Source organism: Rattus norvegicus, chromosome 4 (genome assembly GCF_036323735.1).
Source record: "Rattus norvegicus strain BN/NHsdMcwi chromosome 4, GRCr8, whole genome shotgun sequence".
Lineage (NCBI taxonomy): Eukaryota > Metazoa > Chordata > Mammalia > Rodentia > Muridae > Rattus > Rattus norvegicus.
Genome location: NC_086022.1, coordinates 41,686,405 through 41,711,971, shown reverse-complemented (window position 1 = coordinate 41,711,971; position 25,567 = coordinate 41,686,405). Strand labels below are relative to the sequence as shown.

General features: G+C 37.6%; 1 protein-coding gene and 1 pseudogene across 1 annotated transcript in view; one reads left to right on the top strand and one right to left on the bottom strand.

Moving 5' to 3' along the window:
- Thsd7a (thrombospondin type 1 domain containing 7A) overlaps window positions 1-25,567 on the top strand; it is a 438,249-nt gene that overhangs the window by 153,553 nt on the left and 259,129 nt on the right. The gene's annotated exons all lie outside the window — the stretch shown is intronic.
- LOC103692074 (60 kDa heat shock protein, mitochondrial pseudogene) lies at window positions 13,126-24,460 on the bottom strand (annotated as a pseudogene).

The following is a 25,567-nucleotide window of genomic DNA, read 5'->3' as shown; positions in this document are numbered from 1 at the left end:
AGTAAAGCACTTCTCTGGCACAAATACTTTCTAAAGAGGTCAGAAGGACGGTGGCCCACGGTCATGTATCATATGTCCCCACATGCTGTCCTTTAAAGCCGATACTTTTCCATTGCTATTGTTGTTGTTGTTGTTGTTTAAACTTGTGTACTTTAGAGCACAGGTAGATTTGTCGTAACCTCTTTTCCTGCCCTCTCTTTTCCTGTTCTCTTTCCTCTCTTTGTTTCCTTTTCCCTTTCTCTCTCCAGAGAGAATCATACAGGCTTTAGGTGGCACAAAATATGGTCTTAAGCCTCCAAGACTTTCAGACTCTCGTGCTATGCTTTCATCCATGGACGCTCCAGTTCATAGAGTTTTCTCTCTGGTAAAATGTGTTTTATGTGCAATTAGAGATTACCCAAGGAGATAAATGCTGCAGCCTACTCATGTAAAAATATCAGGGAAGCCTTTAATAGTCACAACACAGAAGAGCCCTGAGAGGCTATGACAATAGTATTTCAGTGTGGTAAGTGTGGTATACCTCTCGGTGGAGGTTCAATTAAGGACAATATGAAAGCACAGTTCCCATTCGCCTTATTTTTCTCTAGGGTTTTAGGTCTCAACCCCACCACTTATTAGCTCTACCCATACCATATTTATTGAATTTGTACGCCTGCAAAGCTGTTCTGCAGCTGGCAGGGTCTAAAAATTATTGGTAATTAACATTAATGGGCAGGAACATTTTCAGTGGAAATTAAAAAAAAATCCTTTGGTGCCAGGCATAATAACAAGATGGGCAGGCTGGTTCTTCTAGCATTCTCATTTCCTTCTTGGAAATAGGCTTCACCCTGTGCCCTTATTTATGCAGAAAGAACTAGGGTGGGGGAGTGGGGGTTCTTTTCATATTCTATTGGAGATCTCAACACACTTAGGCCATCAAGAAACAGCTACATAGACTCTGATTGACATCACAAAGCCTTTGAAGCTGCTCTACCTGTAAATTGGTGCCTTTGGCTCCTGCATTGTGAAATTCTGCTAGAAGTCTCAGACCAATTTAATACTTACATCACCTTTTCCTGTTTCTTTGATTAGCATCCTTCTCATTAGAAAGTGACACTGTCTTATTGATTCCATTCGAGCCCTGAAAGAACAGATAAGAGAAAGAGTGAAAATGTGACAGAGATAAGAGACTCCCAAGGTGATCCATGGGTGGTGTCCAAAAGAAAGGATTGCTTCTGGTCTCAGTGATGGGTAGTGGGGACCGTTCTCTGAGCTGGGGAAAAATCTTTTAACTGTGTAATTGTTTACTTGAAAATCTATTCTGCTGAGCTTGGTGGAAGGGTAAAGACATGCTTTAGAAGCATGTTTTTTTCACAGTTCATGTCTGTGTGCACAGCAGATTGCAGAGAAGTTACCATGGTTAGCTGCACACAATCTCTCTTGCCAGTTAGGTTTCTGCTTTGTGCTTGCTGCTGAGAAACGAAAACTCAAATAAGAGTTTGTAGTTCTAGGTCTTTTCTTTCAAAAGAAAACAATACTGAATATTTGATCAATTAAAAACATAGCAACATCCGTGTGAACGGAACATACATGACTGTTCCATTATCTTCTCTTCTAAGAAAGCTGCTGTGTTTTCCAGGGTTTAGCCACTGATCCGAAGAGAAAGACAGAGTAAAACCCGAACCCTGACACTACCCTAAATTCCTCTGGCAGCTAGGCTTCTCTCTGTACTCTGCTCTGACTATTATGGGTTATGTTTTGACATTATGGGAGACAACATACATGTATAACCTTTGAAGACGCTCTTGTCTAGATTCTATTTTTTTTCTTTTTTTCGGAGCTGGGGACCGAACCCAGGGCCTTGCGCTTCCTAGGCAAGCGCTCTACCGCTGAGCTAAATCCCCAGCCCCTAGATTCTATTTTAACACCTAAATTCTTGCTCCTCTTTTGGGATATGTCTAATATTTTTTAAAATGTCAAATCTTTTTTGTAAGCCCATGTCAGGTACTGAAATCAATAAAACATGAATAAGAATAATTTAAACTAAGGGTTGAATCCAGAGACTACCAAAGTACTAAGTAGAATGAATAAAGAGACAAGGAAAGGACCGTAGACAGGGTTTGAACTCAGTGGAAGCAACTCAGTGCAACATTCATTTAAATATACATTTACCATGAGTCATTATTCTTTTAGATTTTATAAAAGATGATGATTTCCGTGTGGCCATAGCTAGCTGTTAGCATAAGAGTTAACCCTGGTTGTTTTACTCTGGTTGTTACTAGACCGTATAATTTCTTCCAAGCCGTATACCACTGACAACAGGTACATCGCTCATGCTTGGGCCACAGTTTAAGAACAGGTGAATGACTCAAGAGTACAGGATAAGACAGGTGTCAGAGTCACTCACTACTCTGCCTTCATACATGACTTGGATTTCAGCTCTTCCGGTCTATGCTGCATTAATATGTCTCTGGCATTTTATGTCTAGGGTCTCTGTGTAGGAAAGTTGATCTGACAGAAGTGAATCTGTCAGGATGGGAATGGAAGTGTTTCTTGAATTATATTTTATGTACTCGGCAGTTATGATAAATGTATATCACATATGTCAATATATCATACATGTGCATATGGTTATGCTTTTGAATATCTGTCTACAATCCCTTACCTGTTCTTATTTAGGCATAACAGTTATTGTTCCATGTCATGACATAATATTTATATGTATAAAAGTATGCAGCACTATTATTCCTTTATTTTCAATATTTATTTTTAATAATTATTTATTTTTATTTTATATGCATGAGTGTTTGCCTGCATGTACGTACATGCCTGGTGCCTATGGAAGCCAGGAGTCACCCATGAGCCACCATGTATATTCTGGGACCTGAATCTGAATCCTCTACAAATGTCACCAGTATTCTTAACCACTAAATCTTATTTTCACCCCAGCAAACTTTACACACTGATTTTAATAAGATGTGAAGTTTTAAACTATGCAGTAGATTTCTATCTAATTTATATTAGCTTCACTACATTGTGGTCTCTTGCTTTAATTGTAAGTGTAGATGAGCACACTCTTACTTTTCTGCACTTCCACTGGCCATCCATTTAGAAGCAGGTACTGCACAGCATGAGAGCAATAAGACACTTTCCCACTGAGCTCCAGGGAATATCTGGCGTTTCCACAGGGCCTGATCAGTAGTCACTGGACATTCTCCGCTTGTTGAGAGCGAAAATAAATTGATAAATTTTATACTAAGCCTTTCTATATTAACCCTTTATATCTAAAAGCATATGCATTTCATCCATTCTGACAAAAATAATTCCTTTAGTAGAGAAGTTGGCATAAATTATTGGTGCTTCTCAAATATCAGTGTGCAAGCTGACATGAGAGCTCTGCCTGCTGGTAGGATTCCTTTGACTTCTCCGAGCAGAGCAAGTGAATAAAAGTTCAGGAGTGACTTGGAATTTTGTAATTCCACATATGATTCAAGTGCCATGGATGCTTTTTAACATTGGGCTTTCCCACTAGAGTGAAAGGGATGGCCACATAGAGTTAAATCTCTCATGTTCAAATGTGTATACAACCTGCAAAATACAGGTAGTAACTGGAAAGCAAATTATCAATGACAGATATGTTTTTAATATTTTAATGCGATCACATGTAGCAAGCACCATGTCATTTTAAGGAGTGTTTCCAAAAATTTCAGTCCAAGCCCACTAATGCCTACCTACCTACCACCTTCCTACCTACCTACCTACCTACTACCTTCCGACCTACTTACCTACCTCACCTACCTACCTACCTCACCTACCTACCTATGTCACCTACCTCACCTACCTACCTACCTACCTACCTCACCTACCTACCTACCTACCTACCTACCTACCTATGTCACCTACCTCACCTACCTACCTACCTACCTACCTCACCTACCTACCTACCTACCTCACCAACCTACCTCACCTACCTACCTACCTACCTCACCTACCTACCTACCTACCTCACCTACCTACCTACCTACCTACCTACCTACCTACCTACCTCACCTACCTACCTACCTACCTACCTAGCTACCACCTTCCTTCCTGCCTACCTACCTACCGACCTACCTACCCACCATTGTAAAACTTTCTAATCCTACTGAAGCCCCCCGTATTTCACTTGTCCTTCTAAGAATAGGTAATGCTTTGAATTCAGTTTGGAATTCCAAAATATAATGAATAAACCTTATACTTGCTCATTTTCTTTTTGCTATAAGTAAACCTTATTCTCTATTGCGGGATCTGTGGTTAGGGTTGGGAAATAAGTTCCGTTATGAATAGAGCTCCTGTAATCCTTTTTGTCATGAATCCATGAGAAATCATAAGATCAGAGTATTTCATAATATAAAATTATGAAACTTTGTTTATCTCAGGATTAAAACATTCAACCTTTGGAAAAATGAGGAGAGCCCTCCAAGCAGTTGAGATTTCCTTTGAGAGTAATGAATTTCACAGCTTAGAGGTGATGTTTGTCACACGGAAAAGCCAAGATGTTTTCAGTCGGGGAGCAATTATGAAAATGTAAAACACTCTCAGGCAGAACTTGTGACACCAAAGAAAATGCCACAGAAATAATGAGCAGGCCATTAACACCATCAGAGCAAAGAGGAGAGATAATTTGAATTCCATCGCTCCATACAGTCATATGGTCACAAGCATATTAGCAAGTGACAAACAAGTCTAAAATAAAATATATGTGAGAGACACAAGTCTTCCTGGTGACAAGCTCTGAGCAAAGGAAGCCACTAGGACAGCAATGTTAATCTCTGATAAATTACTATTCTCAACAATAGGTGGTGGACCTATGTAAAAAAACAGTAGCCATGATTTACAGTTTAATTACCTAATAACTAATGTCTCTGAGTAACTCCTGGAATCTGTGATTAATTTTACAAGTTTCGTTGACCTATGAATTCATTTTTCTCACTAATTAACCCTATACTTAATGCATATTTCATACTGGACCCATTGACTGTGCTTCATTGATGCTGTCAATATGATTACAATATCTAGTGTTGCTTTCATTACTGTCACTTTGGGAGTGCTAAGTGACCTTGCTCTTCTCACCCATGCCCTGTACTCACTAGGACCTTCCTAATAGAAGGAATGTCAAAATTCTACTTTTAGTTAGGAATCTTATACGATCTCTTAGAGCTCACCAAATATTTCCTATTGAACAGGACCAATTACATATTACATGCATTTTGGTATCCTTTTCATCGATACATTTACACTTCAGTGGAAACTGCATGAGGAACATGATAGCATGTGGGTCTTTGACTGGCTTCAAATCTTCCTACAAAAAGGGATGAAATAATGAACAGTGAAGGGCACGGTGGAGATGCATGTGAAAGCATTTAGGACAGGTCACATTAGAGACCTTACTGAAAGCAAACCACACACTGAGAATAGGCAAGCTCACTACTATGGGACATTAAGGACATCCTAAGATGCCCAATTCTAACCTGCAATTTACATGGTTTATCAGGTTTGCTACAGCTCACTGACTTGGGTTTCCTATTCTCTCTTCCATTTCTCAGTTCAGCGTCTTACCTTCTGTCATTTGGTTTATGTTCCCAATGTTTCTCTAGGACTCTACACTCACTGTTGTGATTCAACATTGTGAGGTCAAGAAATCCTCAATGTCTATGACTGCCATTTCTAACTTTCAATCGGAGCTCCTCATGTCCACAAACGTACCTAAATCAAATGTCTTTTGTCTTCCTCCAGTTCCTTCCCACCCTGGATATAGCCATGAAGCCCATTCTCCTGCTTTTAAAGACTACATTAAATCAAACTGTATGGTAAAGAACATTTAGAAGACTGTATTCCAATGGTCCATTTCTTCTTATCGCTGCTCTAAAACGACTACAGGACATTATGTAAAATTTAGTGCATGGTGTTTTTACCACTTAAGTAACAAAATTTACCCCCACGTTTGCTGAGATTTACTTACTAACAACTAATTCTTTCCACTTTATGGTACATGTATATTTTGTTTTGTTTGAGATGATGATACCTATGTAGATAAATTGGTTTGGAAATCAAGACTCAGACCTCTCCCACCTCGAATATGTGCATATTATAGGACTGTATAATTCTTCGTTATATTCATTGTTGCACTCTGTAAATGTTGATAAAATAAACTTTATTTCTCCTACTAAAACTTACTAATAAGGATAACATTATGACCTGAGCACAAGAACTCTATCTCCTTTTCAATTTCAGATATTTCTCATCTCAGAAAGGTGATAAGTAAATCAAACAATTTGACTAAATTTGCACTGGCAATATTTCTGTCTTGACATTCTAAATACATACATTAAGTTGTGGATCATAATTAATTAACTGCATTCTAAACTATTTAGAAAGGATAGTTCTCTTTAAACTGATATTGTTATAACTGACAAGTGTATTTACTTTTTAATTTCCAAACACTATACTTTAAGCCTTTAGAGGAATACTTTTTTTTGTTTTTTTTTGTTTGTTTGTTTGTTTTTTTTTCATCTTTATTAACTTGGGTATTTCTTATTTACATGTCAATTGTTATTCCCTTTCTCATTTCCGGGCCAACATCCCCCTAACCTCTCCCCCTCCCCTTCGATATGGGTGTTCCCCTCCCCATCCTCCCCCCATTACCACCCTCCCACCAACAATCACGTTCACTGGGGGTTCAGTCTTGGCAGGACCAAGGGCTTCCCCTTCCACTGGTGCTCTTACTAGGATATTCATTGCTACCTATGGGGTCAGAGTCCAGGGTCAGTCCATGTATAGTCTTTAGGTAGTGGCTTAGTCTCTGGAAGCTCTGGTTGCTTGGCATTGTTGTACTTTTGGGGTCTCGAGCCCCTTCAAGCTCTTCCAGTTCTTTCTCTGATTCCTTCAACGGGGGTTCTATTCTCAGTTCAGTGGTTTGCTGCTGGCATTCGCCTCTGTATTTGCTGTACTCTGGCTGTGTCTCTCAGGAGAGATCTACATCCGGCTCCTGTTGGCCTGCACTTCTTTGCTTCATCCATCTTGTCTAATTGGGTGGCTGTATATGTATGGGCCACATGTGGGGCAGGCTCTGAATGGGTATTCCTTCTGCCTCTGTTCTAAACTTTGCCTCCCTATTCCCTGCCAAGGGTATTCTTGTTCCCCCTATAAAGAAGGAGTGAAGCATTCACATTTTGATCATCCTTCTTGAGTTTCATGTGTTCTGTGCATCTAGAGTAATTCAAGCATTAGGGCTAATCGCCACTTATCAATGAGTGCATACCATGTGTGTTTTTCTGTGATTGGGTTTCCTCACTCAGGATGATATTTTCCAGTTCCATCCATTTGCCTATGAATTTCATAAAGTCATTCTTTTTGATAGCTGAGTAATATTCCATTGTGTAGATGTACCACATTTTCTGTATCCATTCCTCTGTTGAAGGGCATCTGGGTTCTTTCCAGCTTCTGGCTATTATAAATAAGACTGCTATGAACATAGTGGAGCACATGTCTTTGTTATATGTTGGGGCATCTTTTGGGTATATGCCCAAGAGAGGTATAGCTGGGTCCTCAGGTATTTCAATGTCCAATTTTCTGAGGAACCTCCAGACTGATTTCCAGAATGGTTGTAGCAGTCTGAAATCCCACCAACAATGGAGGAGTGTTCCTCTATCTCCACATCCTCATGAGCATTTGCTATCACCTGAACTTTTGATCTTAGCCTTTTTCACTGGTGTGAGGTGAAATCTCAGGGTTGTTTTGATTTGCATTTCCCTTATGACTAAAAATGTTGAACATTTCTTTAGGTGTTTCTCAGCCATTTGGCATTCCTCAGCTGTGAATTCTTTGTTTAGCTCTGAACCCCATTTTTAACAGGGTTATTTGTCTCCCTGAAGTCTAACTTCTTGAGTTCTTTTTATATTTTAGTAATGAAAATGAAAAGAAATATGTAACCAAATGATTGGAACTCAAATCTCTCTCTCTCTCTCTCTCTCTCTCTCTTTCTCTTTCGCCTCTCTCCGTCTCTCAGAACAAATCTTATATGAATTCACAGAGACTGAAACATAAGGTTCAGGAAATTCATGGGTCTGCATCAGATCCTCTGGGTTTATGTATTATAGCATCCAATTTAGTGTTTTTAATGGATTTTTTAAGTGAGCTAATGAATGGGTCTCTGATTCTTGGCCTTCTCTTGGGCTCTTTTCCTCTTGTTATTTTGTCTGAGTCTAATTAAATTCAATGTGACAGTTTATGTTTTGTCTATAATATTTTATTGTTATGTTTTATTATTATCTCTAAGAAGCCTGTTCTTTTCTTTTTATGTTTTTTTTAAATTTTATTTTTCTTGGATACTTTATGTATTTACATTCCAAATGTTATCCCTTTCCCCCCTATACCCCATCCCACCTCCTCCTGCTTCTGCACTTCCACCCACTTCCACCCACCCACTCTAACCTCAACGCCCTGGCATTTCCCTAAAGTGGGGAAATAACCCTTCACAGGACCAAGGACTTTTTCTGATATTGATGCTGGACAATGACATCCTCTGCTACATATGTGGCTGGAACCATGGATCCCTCCACGTGTACTCATTGGTTGGTGGTTTAGTTCCTGGGAGCTTTGGTGGGATTTGGCTGTTTGATATTGTTGTTTTTCCTATGGGGTTAAAACCACCTGAAGCTCCTTCAGTCTTTTCTCTAACTCCTCCATTGGGGTCCCCTTGTTCAGTCCAACGTTTAGCTGCAACCATATTCACCTGTATCTTTAGGGCTCTGACAGAGCCTCTTAGGAAATACCCATATGTGCCTCCTATCAGCAAGCACTTCTTGGCATCAACAATAGTAACTGGGTTTGGTGGCTGCCTATGGAATGGATCCCCAGCAGGGGCAGTCTCTGCTCACCTTTTCTTTACTCCCTGCTCTACTCTTTGTCCCTGTATTTCCTTCTGTAAGTATTTTGTTCTCCCTTCTAAGAAAGGATGAAGCATCCACATTTTGCTCTTCCTTCCTCTTGAGCTTCATATTATCTGTGCATTTTTCTTAGGTATTCCAAGCTTTTGGGATAATATCCACTTATCAGTGAGTGGATAACATGTGTGTTCTTTTGTGACTGGGTTGCCCCACTCAAGATGGTATTTTCTAGTTCCTCTACTCAAAGAATAAAAAGACTGAGAAAGAAATTAGAGAAATGACACCCTTCACAAGAGGCACAAATAATATAAAATAACTGGGTGTAACTCTAACTAAGCAAATGAGAGATCTCTATGACAAAAACTTCAAGTTTCTGAAGAAAGAAATCAAAGAAGATCTCAGAAGATGAAAAAATCTCCCATGTTCATGGATTGGAATTAAAAATGGCCTACAGATTCAATGCAATCCCCATCAAAATTCCAACTCAATTCTTCATAGAATTAGATTCATTTGTAATAACCAAAAACCCAGGGTAGCTAAAATTATTCTCAACAATAAAAGAACATCGGGGGGAATCATCATCCCCGATCTCATGCAGTAATAAGAGCGATAGTGAAAAAAACTGCATGGTACAGAAACAAGCAGGTAGATCAATGGAATATAAGTGAAGACTGAGAAATGAACCAACACACCTAAGGTCACTTGATCTTTGATAAAGGAGTTAAAACCATCCAGTGGGAAAAAAAAGACAGCATTTTCAACAAATGGTGCTGGTTCAACTGGATGTCAACGTGTTGAAGAATGCTGATTGACCCATTCTTATCTCCTTGTACAAAGTTCAAGCCCAAATGGATCCCCAGGAGGGGCAGTCTCTGGCTCTCCTTTTCTTTACTCCCTGTTCTACTCTTTGTCCTTGTATTTCCTCCTGTAAGTATTTTCTTTTCCCTTCTAAGAAAGGATGAAGCATCCACATTTTGGACCTCCAAATAAAACCAGAAACACTAAAAATAATAGAAGAGAAAGTGGGGAAAAACCTTGAACACATAGGCACGGGGGGGGGGGGATTTCCTGGACAGAGACCAATGGCTTTTGTTCTAAGATCAAGAACCAACTAATTAATCCTCATAAAATTGCAAAGCTTATGTAAGGCAAAGGACATTGTCCTGTCAATAGGACAAAACAGCAACCAACAGATTGGGAAAAGGTCTTTACCAATCTTATATCAGATACAGGACTAATATCTAATATTAGAATATTAAAGAAGGCAAGAAGTTAGAGTCCAAAGAATCAAATAATCCTATTAAAATGAGGAACAGAGATAAACAAAGAAATCTCAAATGAAGAATACCGAATGCCTGAGTAGCACCTAAAGAAATGTTCATCATCCTTAGTCACATGGGAAATGCAAATCAAAACAACACTGAGATTCCGCTTTACACCACTCAGAATGGCTAGAATGAAAAACTCAGGTGACAACAGATGCTGATGAAGATGTGGAGAAAGAGGAACACTCCTCCATGTTGGTGGGACTGCAAGCTGGTACCACCACTCTGGAACTAAGTCTGGTAGTTCCTATGATAATTGGACATTGCACTACCTGAGGACCCAGCTATACCACTCCTGGGCATATACCTAAAAGATGCTCCAACATATAACAAGGACACATGCTCCACTATGTTTATAGCACCATTATTTATAATAGCCAGAAATTGGAAGGAACCCAGATGTCCCTCAACAGAGGAATAGATACAGAAAATGTGGCACATCCACACAATACAGTATACTCAGCCTCTTCTTTTCTAATGAATGATAGAGAGTGTAGATCTCGATGGAAAGAAAGGTGAGTGGGAACTGGTAGGATTAGAGGAAGAAGAGACTATAATCAGGATATATATATATATATATATATATACACACACAAAACTTTTATTTATATAATTTTGGTCTTAAGCAATGTTTTAACTGACCAACGTCTCCTGCTTTAGACAGCAAAAATAAAAAAAAACTATAGGATAAAAGTAAAATAAATCTTAAATGTTTTGTAAGATCTTCATTGAAATATAGATAAAGTAATTGTGGACTGAAGTATCAAAATATGTATATAAACTCAGAATAGTATCTTCATAGAACAATATTAAAATGCTTGTCTATTTTGATACTAAGTAAGGTAAGAATATTCTATTCAAAATTGCAACCTTCCTCAACCAACTCTTTGATAACTTGAAGTATTTGCATTCAGATCTTTAGCATAACATTTATTAGTTTCCCTTTCATCCTATAGTTTGAACTAGTAATTAATCTTAGAAATTTTGCTTGACTTTTCCACACCATAGGAATATCAATCTAACTTCTAGCAGATATTTTCAAGTCCCTAATGATACAAATTATTACTTGAAACTACATTCAATTTCCTTGTCACGTAGAATTTGGAAAATTAATTAGGCTCAGCCAAGTTAATTGCACATACAGATAATATAAAAATTGCATCTACAAACCTCATTTATCTACCAGATAATATGCTGAAAATTTCATGTGCCAGATACTTTAATCATTTACTTATATTATTAAAACTTTTAACACATGGTAATAGAAATTATGTGGATATTATAAAAATACACTGCAATGGATATGGCTAGTGATTAATGTAATAACAAAAGTTTTATTTACTAGATCATAAACTCATAACTCAGTGTGAATAGTCAGTCTTTGAGAAGCTTTTATATTTGTTCTTTGTAACAGTTCTTGGTAGTGAAGGTAGACTTTGTCTAATGACCGATAAGGGGATAATGTCATTCACTGATATTCTTTTTACTCCTTACCCTTATTAGTTAATATATAACTTTAAGGAAAAATTGGTCCTGCTTTATAGGAGTGATTTATTGAATGCAAATATATATAAAAACTTTATATATGCCCGTAAATTAGTTTTATAACACATGAAATGTAACAGCTATGTAGACATTTGCTAATTCAAGTGTGGGTTAGAATATCCCAAAGGAGCAAGTAATAAAAATGTTTCTAAGTGTGTAATGAAAACATAAAAGTCTAAGGGCACTCACTAGCATTGGAGTTTTATGTTCTCTTCCATAGAAATCATGACTACAATTTTGAATTACTGGTTAAAACTCTATTATGGCTCTACAGACGTGCAATTGGCACTGGGACATCATCAGAAAATGAAGTTAGGGTATATTATTTTTCATGACTACCTACTTAAAATACTGAGCACCAGAGTGAGATGATAGTTGTTGCATATCTGAGTTGCACAGTGAATCTTCCTGTGTTCAAGAAGAAAAAGAAAAATCTATTAAATTTGTAACTAGACCTTCCTTTTTGCTGGAGGGTCTCAAATAAATTGCCTTTAGGTTTAAAGAACTTTCGAATTCACTAAGGTTTCAAACATTGCATTCACCCTCTAGAAACTTACACATACATTGCTATGTCATGAGACTTTCTGTAGATTTCAAATCATTGTAAAAATGAATGTAAAGTGTGATCTAGTGCTTATTGCAATAACACACATAGTAAAAGTTTATATAAAATGTACATAGCACATATTTACCATTTTATCATGTTTGAATGAATAAGTTTTGAGTATTATGATTCATTGTGTTACCTTACCATTATCACTTTTCATGTTCACAATGGTTTCATCATGACAAACTGATGTCCTGCATTTATCACTCAATAATCTTCTGTATTTCTCTTCCCTTAAGCAAGAGTATCATCTATTTTACCTTCTTTTATACTGATTTATGGTAGTTCAAATATATGGGTTCATATAAAATTTGCCCTGTTAAAAGCAACTATTACCAAGCTCTGAGTAACATTTTCTTTTAAGACTTTACTGGAAGCTAACTATAGGACCATTATGTATCTTCCAAATGTCTTTTCAAAGTTATTTTTATTACAGATTCTTCCCACTATCCACTTCGTTCTAACATGATGATTTTTTGTTTGCATTTTTTTGCTTATGGCAACATGATTCCAATAGATATTATAATGTCAGTGATGTTGCTATAAATGGACACACTGTGAGGGCACTGTTCTCATTACATCTCTATGTAGTAGCCAAACAGTTGATTGTATCATATGGTTTCTACCAACAATGAGACAGCAAAATATTGTCATCCAAATTCACATTTATCATGGATATTGTTTTGCCTCTTGTGTCAGCAGTATCTTTACCAGCATGTGACTAGAGGAGTTGGAGGATACCTGACCACTTGGCCTTGTATCTTATGTGTGCACAGTATCAAAAGTATCAATCACTGTCAAGGGAAACCAGTACTGATGTTGACAGTGATCAAAAGAATATGTGTGAGAGTAAAAAGAAAAAAAAGAACACTAGAATTCCTACTCAGCTCATTATCTAAAAAATAGATCCCTTAATTACAATAGTACTATAATGTATTAAAGAAATAAGGTCAGCAAATTTGTACCATTGAAGAGACTTATACAGGATGCACTGAACAAAATGACAATTGACTATTATTTTTTAACTTAAAACAAAATTGTATTACACAAAGATTGGGACATAGTTGGATACTTCTCTACTTTGTGTGCAATCATTCCCACCCTCCACAGATAGGCTGCTTCATGTGGTGACACAGCGCTACAGTGCGGATGCTAACAGAACAGTAGAGATGCCTCAGTGACATAAAGCAGGCTCTTGCACCCACCATCAGAAATGTCAGCCGTAAACCATTATGCACTGTCAAAGGAAACCAGTACTGATGTTGACAGTGATCAGCCACCCTTCTCTTCAGTCACAAGCTTCAGGTGACTTCTCTGAAGTTATCACTGAAGAACCTGCCTTGAGCTTTCTGTCATAGTTCATTGGTAAGGGCAAAGCACTATTTTAGGCATTATGCCACCTCCTATACCCCATTCCATTCCATTCCACCCACTGTACCCGTTCCAGGGTCCGTCTCTTCTTTAGGAATTTCTGTCATTACAGCTTTGGTAGCAATTAGCAAGGAGGCCACCCCAGCAGCATCCAGTATAGAAATTCTTACAACCTTTGTTGGATCAATGATTCTGTTTTCCACCATATTCACAAAAATCTCAAAAAAAAAAAGCATCATAACCAACTTCTGAGGAAATCTGCAGAATTTTCTCAACTATGAAATCTCTTTCAACACCTGCATTTTCCTGATCTTAATTAGCAGGTTTTAATGAATGGAAGGCTGGCATGCATAGAAGCAGACACAGCCCCCTCCTAGAACAATGCCTTCTTCAACAGCTGCTCTTATGAAACTGAGAACATCTGTAATTCTGCCATTCTTCTCACCCACTTCCACATCACTTGTCCCTCCAAGCTTCAGCACAGGTACTCCATCTGAAAGTTTAACAAGTCACTCATTCAGCTTTTCCTTTTCATATTCCCTAGTTGAGATGTCTAGCTACTCAATGAATATGTTTTATCAACTAGAGCCTCGTTGCCTTTCAAAAGCATTGTGTCATCTTTGGTAACACTGATCTCTCCAACTTTTCCTAAGTCATGAGCTTGAACATCGTCAAGGTTTAGGTTCAACTCTTCTTCAAGTAGCAATAGTGATATCTTTACGCTGGTTCTTTCTATTGTCCACAAACCCTTCAGCTTTGACTGCTACAACCTGAAGGCACTTTGAGCCTGTTCAAAACCAGTGTGCTTAGAGTGTCTCTGACAACATCTTCAGTGATTATCACCAAGGCTTTTGGATGAGCATTGGCAATTTCAAGAGCATGTACCATGGGCTGGGCACTAGAAATTTTCTTTCCACTCAAGAGAAGAACATAGGCATCTTGGAATTAGCATTTTTGGCTTTTTGATGTGTTAATAAGGTAGGGGTAAATACATCCTCTACCAAATTTCATGCTTCAATAATTTCTAGTTCATCATTCCATTCTTCCCTATATTAATACCCTTTCTTCCAACCTTTTTCATGGCATCAGAAAAGATGTTTTCAATGTCTTTGTCTCCATTTGCAGGACTTGTAGCAACCTGAGCAATTTCTTGGGGGTTGTCACAGGTTTAGACTGATTAAGTTCAGCAATTACAGCATCAACAGCCAAAGTCACTTTTCTCTGGATTTGTACTGGATTAGCCCCTTTGCTGGACTTGTCAAAGCCCCCTTTGGCAATAGAACAGGCCAGAACAGCAGCAGTGGTACTGCCATCCCTGTGTCTTCATTTGTGTTATTGGCAACATTGTGAACAAGTTTAGCTCTGATATTTTTATATTTATCCTTTAAATCAATTGACTTTGCAACAGTGACCCAATCATTTGATACCTGGGACTTTCCCAATCTATCCAATGACCACTGTTCTTCCCTTTGATGCCATTGTAACAGACAGCTACAGCATCAATTATAAGGACTACACCTTGAAGCATTAAGGCTTCAGGATCTGTATGAAATTTTACATATTTGGCATAGGCCTGAGTGAGATGAGGAGCCAGTGCCAAGGACTAGTCTCATCTGGAGAAAGACTGTGGTAGTCGAAGTATTTCTGAGGGCTACGGGGAGCATACTAGGCAAGAGGATGACTTAGGGACCTAGCACAAGGCCAATGCTTTACTATTACATTAGATGTACATGGATTAAACTTCAAGGGTCTGTCTGGGGAGATAACTCAGTCCATAAAGTGCTTACTGCTTGAGCATAAACATCTGAGGTTTATCTCCAGTATCCATGTATATATCAGGCACAAGAGTGGAGCTAGGACAATCTATGGGGATCATTGGCCAGCTATCCTAGCTACACTAGTTAGCTTCAGTTTAAAAAACGAGGTGGAAAGTGATGGATAAAGATACCCAGATGAAACCAAGATGAAGGAAAAAGACCAGAATTTATCTCTGGCCTCTAAATACACATGCATTTATAGGTACTTTTATAAAAAATAGAGCACACATGTGATCCATGTGCATGCTTGTGTGTTTGGGCACATACAAACACGCGCGCGCGCGCACACACACACACACACACACACACACACACAGACACTGAGAGGGAGGGTGAAACACTATTGACATTATAAGCATAATTTTCCAATAACCACTTTGAGAATACCCAAATCTTAAATTCTATGATATTGGAAGGCAGCTCCAGTGGGACAATGTATGCCTTGCTGGTTACCAGTTTGAAAGTGAGCCTATGGTTAGTTTTGGTTTAAAAAGCATAATGAATGTTCCTGAATGATGAAAGAACAAAAAAAATCAGTCATTTCCTACGTGCTACTTCAAATTGAACAGACAGCAATAGGAGTTGTGCTAGTCAATTGCATAGAATATTTAATGATCTAGGGAACAATAATATATGTCTGTGATGTATGTAACATGTATTTTCTACACTGGGTTAAATGAAGTAGAAAAATTCATCACTGGTATGGTCAGTTCAACTCCATGGGCTACACTTTTATAAAAAATATAAAGAAAAGAAGCAAACTGAGCACCAGAATGTATGACTTTCTGTTTCTTGACTGTGTGACCAGAGGTGTCATGGTACTTCCCAACCATGACAGACTGTATCCTCAATCTGTGAACCCAAATAAACTCTGTCTTCCTTAAGTTAGGTATTAAGGACAGTAACTAATAGAAGAGTCCAAGTAGGACTGCTTAGTTCTTCTGTCTTCTGGACTGACAGACAGTTCTATAATGCATTTCATAAAGCATTCATGAAGAAAATCTGTGGCATCAAAACTAATCACTTATAGTGGAAAATTTGATTGCACATGTTTGTACTGACTTTCTCTTAATGCCCCTTTCCAGTTTTACTCTGTGCCTTATTCCTCAGCCACAGAATAATGCTAAAATAAGGTATGCTTTGCTTCAAGTTCTACTTTCAATAAATAGAAGAGAGCACATGCTTTTAAATTTTCATTAATAATCACTATATCATCAGGAATTTATACTGTGGATGCTTATAATATTTTGCATATTTCATTTTTAAAAACAAAATATTCTCCCATGAAATACATTGAGACCACACTTTCCTCTTCCTCCACTCCTCTCACCTACCATGTCCTCTACCCCAGTTTGTGTGTGTGTGTGTGTGTGTGTGTGTACTCAGTGCAAAAATTGCTACAATGAGCATTTGGGATGCAGTGATTAGATGAACTTCTATATATTTTATTGAAAAGAATCAATTTGCAACATGACTTTTATTTTTTTAATTGCTAAATGCTTTGACCTTCTTATTTGCTTTAACAGAGAGTAGATTAACAAGACTGTCATTGCTTTGGCATAATTACAAATTCCTGTAATAAAAAACTTGGGAAGTGGAGGCAAGAGGACATTTAAAATATTGTCACATAAAAATGTGAATCTTTTGCGTGAGAAAAAGGTACTTACTTCCTTGTAAAGATATTTCATTTTCATGAGATGGTGAGAATAAATAACATAATTCATTTTCTAGTATATTTTATCAAAGTAGAGCCCAGAGCCCAGAAGACTGAGTAATTTTCTCAAGTAGGATCAAACATGGTAGATCCTAAAAATAGGTTATTGTATTTAGTAATTGTTAAACATTTCCTAGCTTCTGGTTTTCATTCCTTTTCTCATCAGATTTAAGAGTGTTCCAATTTTGAACACTTAATTTGATACTCTTATAATTTTTATGAGAGTTTAATTACTTATTGAAGATGAAAGCACAATTGACTTCCACGGTAATCGCTCCTTATCCACCAAACTGATTTGTCATTTGAGAGTTATACTTTAAATTAAATTTAATAAAATTAAAATTCAAGTTAAAGAAGCAATGTGCTTTCCTCCTGTTCTTTCCTCTCTTCCTCCTCCTCTTCCTCTTCCTGTTCCTTCTCCTCTTCCTCCTCCTCTTCTTCTTCCTCCTCTTCCTCTTTTTTAAAGAAAATGTACTTATACAATGCATCCTAACCATAGTTTTCTCTCCCTTCACTCCTCCCAGCTCTCTGCCACCTTCTCTCTCCCTCAGATCTACTGCTTCTCTGTTTTCTCATAGAGACAACAACCAAACAGCACAAAACAAGATACAATAAGACGAGGCCAAAGCCCTCATTCTGAGGCTGCATAAGGCAACCCAATAGGAGAAAAAGACTCCCAAGAGCAGACAAAAGAGTAAGAAGTCCCCTTACTCTTTCATTTAGGAGTCCTACCAAAACAGCAAGCTAACAGCCATAACATATACACAGAGGACATGTGCATTTATGGCTATGAAAATATTTCAAGACAGACAATTGTAGCACAAACAACTGTTCTTTAGAGCAAACCTTTTGGCATGTTTCACTGAACACAGGGGAAGCAAGATTGTGTTTCTGTTCTGAAGAAGATCCTGGCAATCTCAAAGACATTTTGGGGCCTTTTTTGGAACTAGCAGTACTCAAATGACTAGAGTGAAAATAAACCAAGTGTGGGTAGAAGGTGAAATAAACATAGAACTCTGCCAGCAGGAATCCACATTTGGAGCAACAGTTATCAAGAGGAGAGAGGGATGTCTTCATAAATTGCCATTTGCAGAGCTAATTGGTACACATTCCTTGGGACCATCATGTAGAAGAGATGGAAATTGCAAAGCTTAGAGCCAGATGGTATGTCTACCCTATCACACACTTATCTTAGTATTCTTTCTAATACCAAAATGATTGGAAAATAGCTGTCCCTTGGGAGAATATCAATTGAACCACGAGACAGTGATGGAGCAAAGTATTACATAAACATAGCTTAGGTATAAACCTAGAGAAGCAGATTAAGTGACTGTGAGTAGTTAAATCTGTCTGTATATAGCGAAATGAAATTATTTTATATAATATTATGAAATGTAAATGCTGATTATAAAACAAATGTATCCCAATCCTCTATAGATATATAGATGTATGTGATTGCCCAGTAGGTTTACAACATATGAAGTTATTTAGGATTGAGAAAGACATTCTGTTTAACAGCAATTCCTTCTACTTTGTTTTACCTGCTCTGGTTTAGTAAAAACCAAATGGATACACTTTTGCTATCAGTAAATTTTAAAACATAATATTTTATAGCCAACAAGACATGGAAATTGGTGCCTAACAAAGCTTTGGAAATGCTCTTTGACCTTGTGCTAAGCAGGATGTGCCAGTCTAGGGTCACCTTCAGGAGGGAAGACACATTGTCTCATTGGGAAGATGCAGATGTATTTAGCCAAATACGAACCAGCCTCACTTAAGAGGTTTATAGCAAACAAGAATGGAAAGTAGTTTGCATAATTTTCTCGTGCTCCTTTAATAGTGTTTATCTTTTATAAGGCTCTTTAAAACAGTTGCTGGCCACCTGTCAATAACATGGCCTTTTATGGACTCAATGTTCTAATGCCCTTGACACATAAATCAACAATCTTAGAACAAGGAAGCGCTGAAATTGTTAAGACAACTGCTAATTTTGAATTTGGTGGTTCATCTTTTGTCAAACAAAGTAGAGAGATTTGAATTACATGAAGGAAAAAGATGCATTATAAAATTCACTCTAGTAAAGTAAAATAATCTATTTTTTCTGAATTTTTTCAAAATTGGTGTACAGTTATATCTTATATCCTAGGTGCATGGAAACCAAGCCAAGTACCATTCACGTAATATTTTTGTCTCAGTGTTACTTAATTTACATGCATTCTACTTGGAAATAATTGTTTTGTAAGTATTAATGACATAAATGCTTTGAGAATAAAAAGTTGCTTTGACTTATTTTTGGTAGAATAAGACAACTGATGTTTCTCTCCAGATTTCCATAAAATCTGTCAAGCTTGGTGTTTTACACATATTTATTGACCTACATTCTAGACAGATTTTGCCTGATCGAGAATAAACACAGTCCTACAAATCTGTACACAGGGAGACATTTCTATTCATAAAGTGATAGTATCCAAGCCTTAAAGGAGACAGCTGTTTATTATTCATTTTCCAATTAGATTCCAACTTTCTCTAAATTATCATGAACAAAAAGAAATGAAGCAGATTTCAACCCACGGGAAATCCTCTTTGTTCTTGTTAGAAAACACAGACAGACAGCACCTCCTCTCCATGTCTTCTCACTCGTGGTAATGTAAGCTGTGGGGCTGACTCTTAACCTTTGTGTGGAGATGTTTGATGCTGTGTGCCACTGTCTCACATCATGCATGGCAGTGAACTTTGTGTTTCCCTGAACAGAATTTGCATACTTTGTTTTCAAGCTATTTTTTAAACCATGTGTGCTCTTAGGAACAGAGCAGCTAATTGGGTTAACTATGCTTGGTTGTCAAGAGCAATTTTAGATGTGGTCTTCATTCTAGGCAGTGTGTGATTATTTCAAGACTGCTTGGAGGGCATAAGTAGACAGCCAGTCATTGGGTATACTGTGGTGAAAAATCTGATCTTTCGTGAGAGTACTTAATTGGACACAATGCAATACCCAAGGTGCAATGAAAAGATAAGACAGCAGTTAGAGCCTGCAAGGTGGATGAGCCCTTTTAATAATGACTGTGTTGCCACCTCTGCTTTTGCAGTTTTTCCTTAGTTTCATTATAGGTCTCTGTGGCATTTTCATGGAATATGCTGTTGTCTAGTTCTTACAGTGAGAATATGTAAAACTGAACAGTGTTATCGGTGAAGAGTCAGTTAGTAAGAACCTGTCCTGGATGTGAACCATATTTGAATTCGTAATGTCCTTTTGTCTAGTGACTGAAGTATCATGAGAAAGAGATACAAACTATCACATACAATAAGTTGCCAATTAAATTAGTGTCAGTGCAAAGTTTACATTCATAAATATAATCAAACACATGTGAAAGATGATCCATACATATGTATGATACTAAATACATCCAAAAAATAAAATCAAAGACATATTGTATGTTTCTATGAATGTCCCGACGTACCAGTGGACCATATACAATAAATATGTACAATGGAAAAATTTAATTAAAAATTTAACAGAAGAGTATGTCAAAACTGTTCTTACTTTTCCAGTAAGTTATACTCACAATAAATGATGTCATATGTTTCTGTGCATCAAAGCATCAACTAGAAAATTTTTAAAATTCAGTTGTTCAATAATTTATTTTCATTGACAATTGTGTAGGTATCTCTTATGAGTTGAAACACTCCTGGGCAATAAAATGAGAAGTATACAACTCAAGAAAATAATGAAACATGATCTAAAAGCTCAGAAAGTTATAATGCTCGCAGAACTGCTATTTATCATTTTAAAAAGCTTTTTTTAATTAAAAATAAGTCATATTATAAATTTTGATCATGTTTTCCTATCCCACATCCTCACCACCTACTTATCCAACTTTATAGTATCTCTCTCTCCATCTCTCTTACTCACTCCCTCACTCCCTCACTCCCTCACTTTCTCTTACTCTAGTTTTCTTTCAACGGACAAGACAAAAATAAAACGAAACAACAAAACCAGGAAGCATACACACAGCCCACCCCCACAGAAACACAAAAACAAAAATCAAAATAAGTAAACAAAAATCTATTACACACGGAATGTCCAAACAGAGCAAAATAAGATAAAAACTGCAAAAGAGCATTTAGGCCATTTTGGGCTGGTCAACTACCCATGAGGATGGGCTTAACCTAAAGTGTGGTTTATAAAAACAGGGAGACTCCATTGGAGAAACCTGATTTTGCTTTTGTCGTTGTGTATCAATTGCTGATAGCTACTTATAGGTAGCGGCTTGTGTTTACTTACTCTGTGCTAGGGCCCCTTATGTGTACTGGCACAGTCTTTGTGAGCTCATACGTGTATCAGTTCTGTTGCATTTGCAGGAGACTGTTATCTTGGAGCCATCCATTCCTTCTGGTTACTACAATCTTTCTGATTTCTCTTCCACATAGACCTTAAACCTTGAGAGGAGAGCTTGAAGCAGACATCCAATCATCCAATTTAGGACTTAGTGCTTCAAACTCTCTCAGTGGCTTCACCTTGTGTAGCTGCGGGTCATCCATTGTAAGAAGAAACTTCTCTAACGAGAGCTGAGTGATATACTGATCTATGGGTATAGCAGTATGTCACTAAGAGTCATTTTGTTGCTATGTTCCTTTGGCAGAATAATAGTATCAAATGTTAGTGGAATAACTAACCACTTTCTAATTAGAATTCCACTAGACAGAACAAATATCTGACACTACTAATGTGCCTAAGAACCTAAGACTAGATCGATCATGGGCCTTGGAGAAAACTTACTATTATTATTCTGTTCTAGGACCATAGCTTGTGACCAATCTTATGTGAACTGTAAATGAGGGCTAACAAGAGGAAATCTGCTTTTTTGAGGAAGAGTCTGCAAGCTGGGCAAAGGATTCTAGAGATATAATTTGGTGGAGGTTTGTAGTGATAAAACTTTGTGTGAGTGATCCACGTATACTTCTGTTAGTGAACTCAAACTAGCCTTAGGCGAAACCATTTTCCTGGTCTTTCATTGATGTACTGTCTGAGGGGAATCAAGTTTTATTCATGTCTCTTCATGAAAAGGAATGTAGAAGCAATTAACTGGTCTTTACAGTAGGTCAACAGTATGAACATTTTCTATAAAATTCTTTTGGCTTTATTCTGAGATTAAAATGCTAAACATTCATAATTGGTCTAGTCTCATGATTATTGTCAAGGATGGAATGCCATGGCTCATCAAGAAATTCTCAACCAGGTGTTGTAGCACGTACCCAGCACTTGGGAGTCAGAGGCAGGCTAATCTCTACTGAGTTTGGGGCTAGCCTGGTCTAAAAAGTGAGTTCCAGGATAGCCAGTGCTACACAAAGAAACTCTGTCTCAAGAAAAAGAAAAAGAAAGGAAGGAAGGAAGAAAGGAAGGAAGGAAGGAAGAAAGGAAGGAAGGAAAGAGGAGGAGAAAGAGATAAATTATCTTTGGATTGAGATTCTAAATTAGCACAAGGCACCCATGCTTTAAAATACCCACTGAGCAGCATGTAGTTTAGCCTTGAATCTAATATAACTGTGCCTTCCTGTGGGAAATAGGATAACAGTTTTGTTCACACACAATGGACAGAGGAAACTAAAATTAAAGCTATGTGGAATTAATTTTAAAGTGTTATACATTCTATAAAGTCTTTTTTTATTAAGATGCATCTTTAGTTTTAAGATTCTCAGATGGAATATTTTGCAAGTCTATAAGAAATCATCAAAAGTATTGTCGGAAAATATACAGAGACAAAGTAAAAATAGGTTTAAAATGTCATTTATTAGGTACTTTATGCTGACATGTTCAACAAATTCACTGTCTTTTTTTTGTTGTTGTTGTTTACAAAGCATTAACCTCAACATCAAGAAACTCTATTTTCTGGAATTTATTAAGTACTTATACAATTTTACATATGAATTTAATGAAATAATATTTTGAGTAGACCAAATCTAGTACTATTTTAAGTGAAAAGATGACTAGCCCAATATTTCAGATAACTCTCGCTCTTCTGTTTACAATTTTATTGTGTCACTTGTAAGAAGGACATCATTAAACATCTCTTTATATAAACATATAGATACTATAAAATCATTCTTTGTATGTTTTCTCCTGTATTTAATTCTGTTTTGCACAGAAGGCAGCATCTTAACCCAAAGCTCTAGACTTAGGCTTTATTGGAGTCCAAGGGTCAGAAGAGCTAGGTTTAAAATGCAAATGGTTTTATTGTTCATTCAAGATGTGAATTGGCTGGGGATTTAGCTCAGTGGTAGAGCGCTTACCTAGGAAGCGCAAGGCCCTGGGTTCGGTCCCCAGCTCCGAAAAAAAGAACCAAAAAAAAAAAAAGATGTGAATTTAGAGAACCAGCCCTGTTTCCCATCCTGTTTTCCTGAGGCACAGAATGAGTCCTTTGCCTGGTTTAATGGATTTTACTCTTTCTTCTTTCTTCAGCAGGTTGCAGACAAAACCTTATGCATAATCTAGACGTGGATAAAAATAAATGTGAAGCCAGACCTTTTCTTATAGAAGTAGGACTGAGGGAAAAGGGTGGCAGCTGTGTGTGTGTGTGTGTGTGTGTGTGTGTGTGTGTGTGTGTGTGTGTGTGTCTGTCTGTCTGTCTGTCTGTCTGTCTGTCCCAGGGGACCCTATGATCATGTGAAACTTACCTCCTCAGGACTTGTTGATGACAATCAGGGGTCATCAAATAAGTACCCATCATCATGATGACATTTTGAAAATCATGTGTTTATGTGATCTTTGTGTTTATTCACAATTCTAAAGTGTATTTTCAATTTAATACACCCGATTTTGTAGACGCCTTGGAAACAGTTTGAATTTTCTTAGAAAAAGAAATAGATAAGACACGTATACTTGGTACCTTTTCCAGTCATCAGGTTAGAGGCTTCCTCTGGCAGCAGATGGCAGTGGGTATAGAAAGCCATAGCCAGACATTGTGCAGAGAGTCTAAATTGGAGGTCCCATCAGACCTCTGAGGCTGAACCTTTAGGAACCTGAAGGGTAAGGAAGAATGTTGGAGTCAGAGGAGTTGACATCAGGAGAAATTGACCCACCAAAGCAGCTTAGCAGGGCCCATGTAGGCTCACGGAGACTAAAGCAGCAAAGACGATACCTGCATGGGTGTGCACAAGGTCCTCTGTACATAAGTCATGGCCGTTAGCTCAGTGTTTCTGTGGGAGCAGGTGTGTCTCTGGTACTTTTGCCTGCTCTCGGGATTCTTTTCCTCCTTTTGGGTTTCCTTGTCCAACCTCAATATGAAGGTTTTCATCTCATCTTTTCGGATCCTATTTTGTCACATTTAGTTGTTGTCTCTTGGAGGTCTGCTTTTTCCTGAAAAGGAAATGGGGGAAGAAGTGGATATGGGGGACAGGGAGGTGTTGCACAAGCTGGGAGGAATGGAAAGAGGACGATGTGTGGAAATTGTCGTTGATGTATTGTGTGAGAGAAGAATCTATTTACAACTGAAAGAAAGAAAGAAAGGAAGAAAGAAAGAAAAAGAAAGAGAGAAAGAAAGAAAGAAAGAAAGAAAGAAAGAAAGAAAGAAAGAAAGAAAGAAAGAAAGAAAAGGAAAAACCTTGATTACTTTTAAAATGTTCTGGGGCTGGGGATTTAGCTCAGTGGTAGAGCGCTTACCTAGGAAGCACAAGGCCCTGGGTTCGGTCCCCAGCTCCGAAAAAAAGAACCAAAAAAAAAAAATGTTCTAGAATAGCAAACACCTTTCATTTTCAAACCATTGACTCAAGTGTCCCATAAAATACCAACTTATTCATATTTAATGAATTAATTGAAAGAAATCAAAGTAACACAAAGGTCAGGCTATGAGAAGTTTTGTTGTTTTTTTTTTTATCTTATTAAATGTCTTTACTCATCTCTATAGTTCACTTAGGCTTCCTTTTTATTTACATCAAGTGCCCTTTAAAAAAACGGTTTTTGATTTCTCAGTTTTAGTTACCATGCAGTTCCACTTTAAATTCTATCAGCAACACTGTACACAGCCATTAGACTTCTTCTAACGTAGCCTGTAGCCTGCGACAATAAAAAAGAAGGTGAGGGAGAGCGTTTTCTGCAAAACAGTTAATTGTGCAGGCAGAGAAAGCCTGGAGGAAAAGGCTTTCATGAGGGGTTATTTTCTTTACCACTTACTAAAGCAGAGTTCAGGGTGTGAGGCAAGAGTAATGGGTTTTCACTGTGACTAGTTTCTGATGCCCTTTATGAGCAACACAATCTCTATCCACCTGAAATGAAGGAAATGAATCAA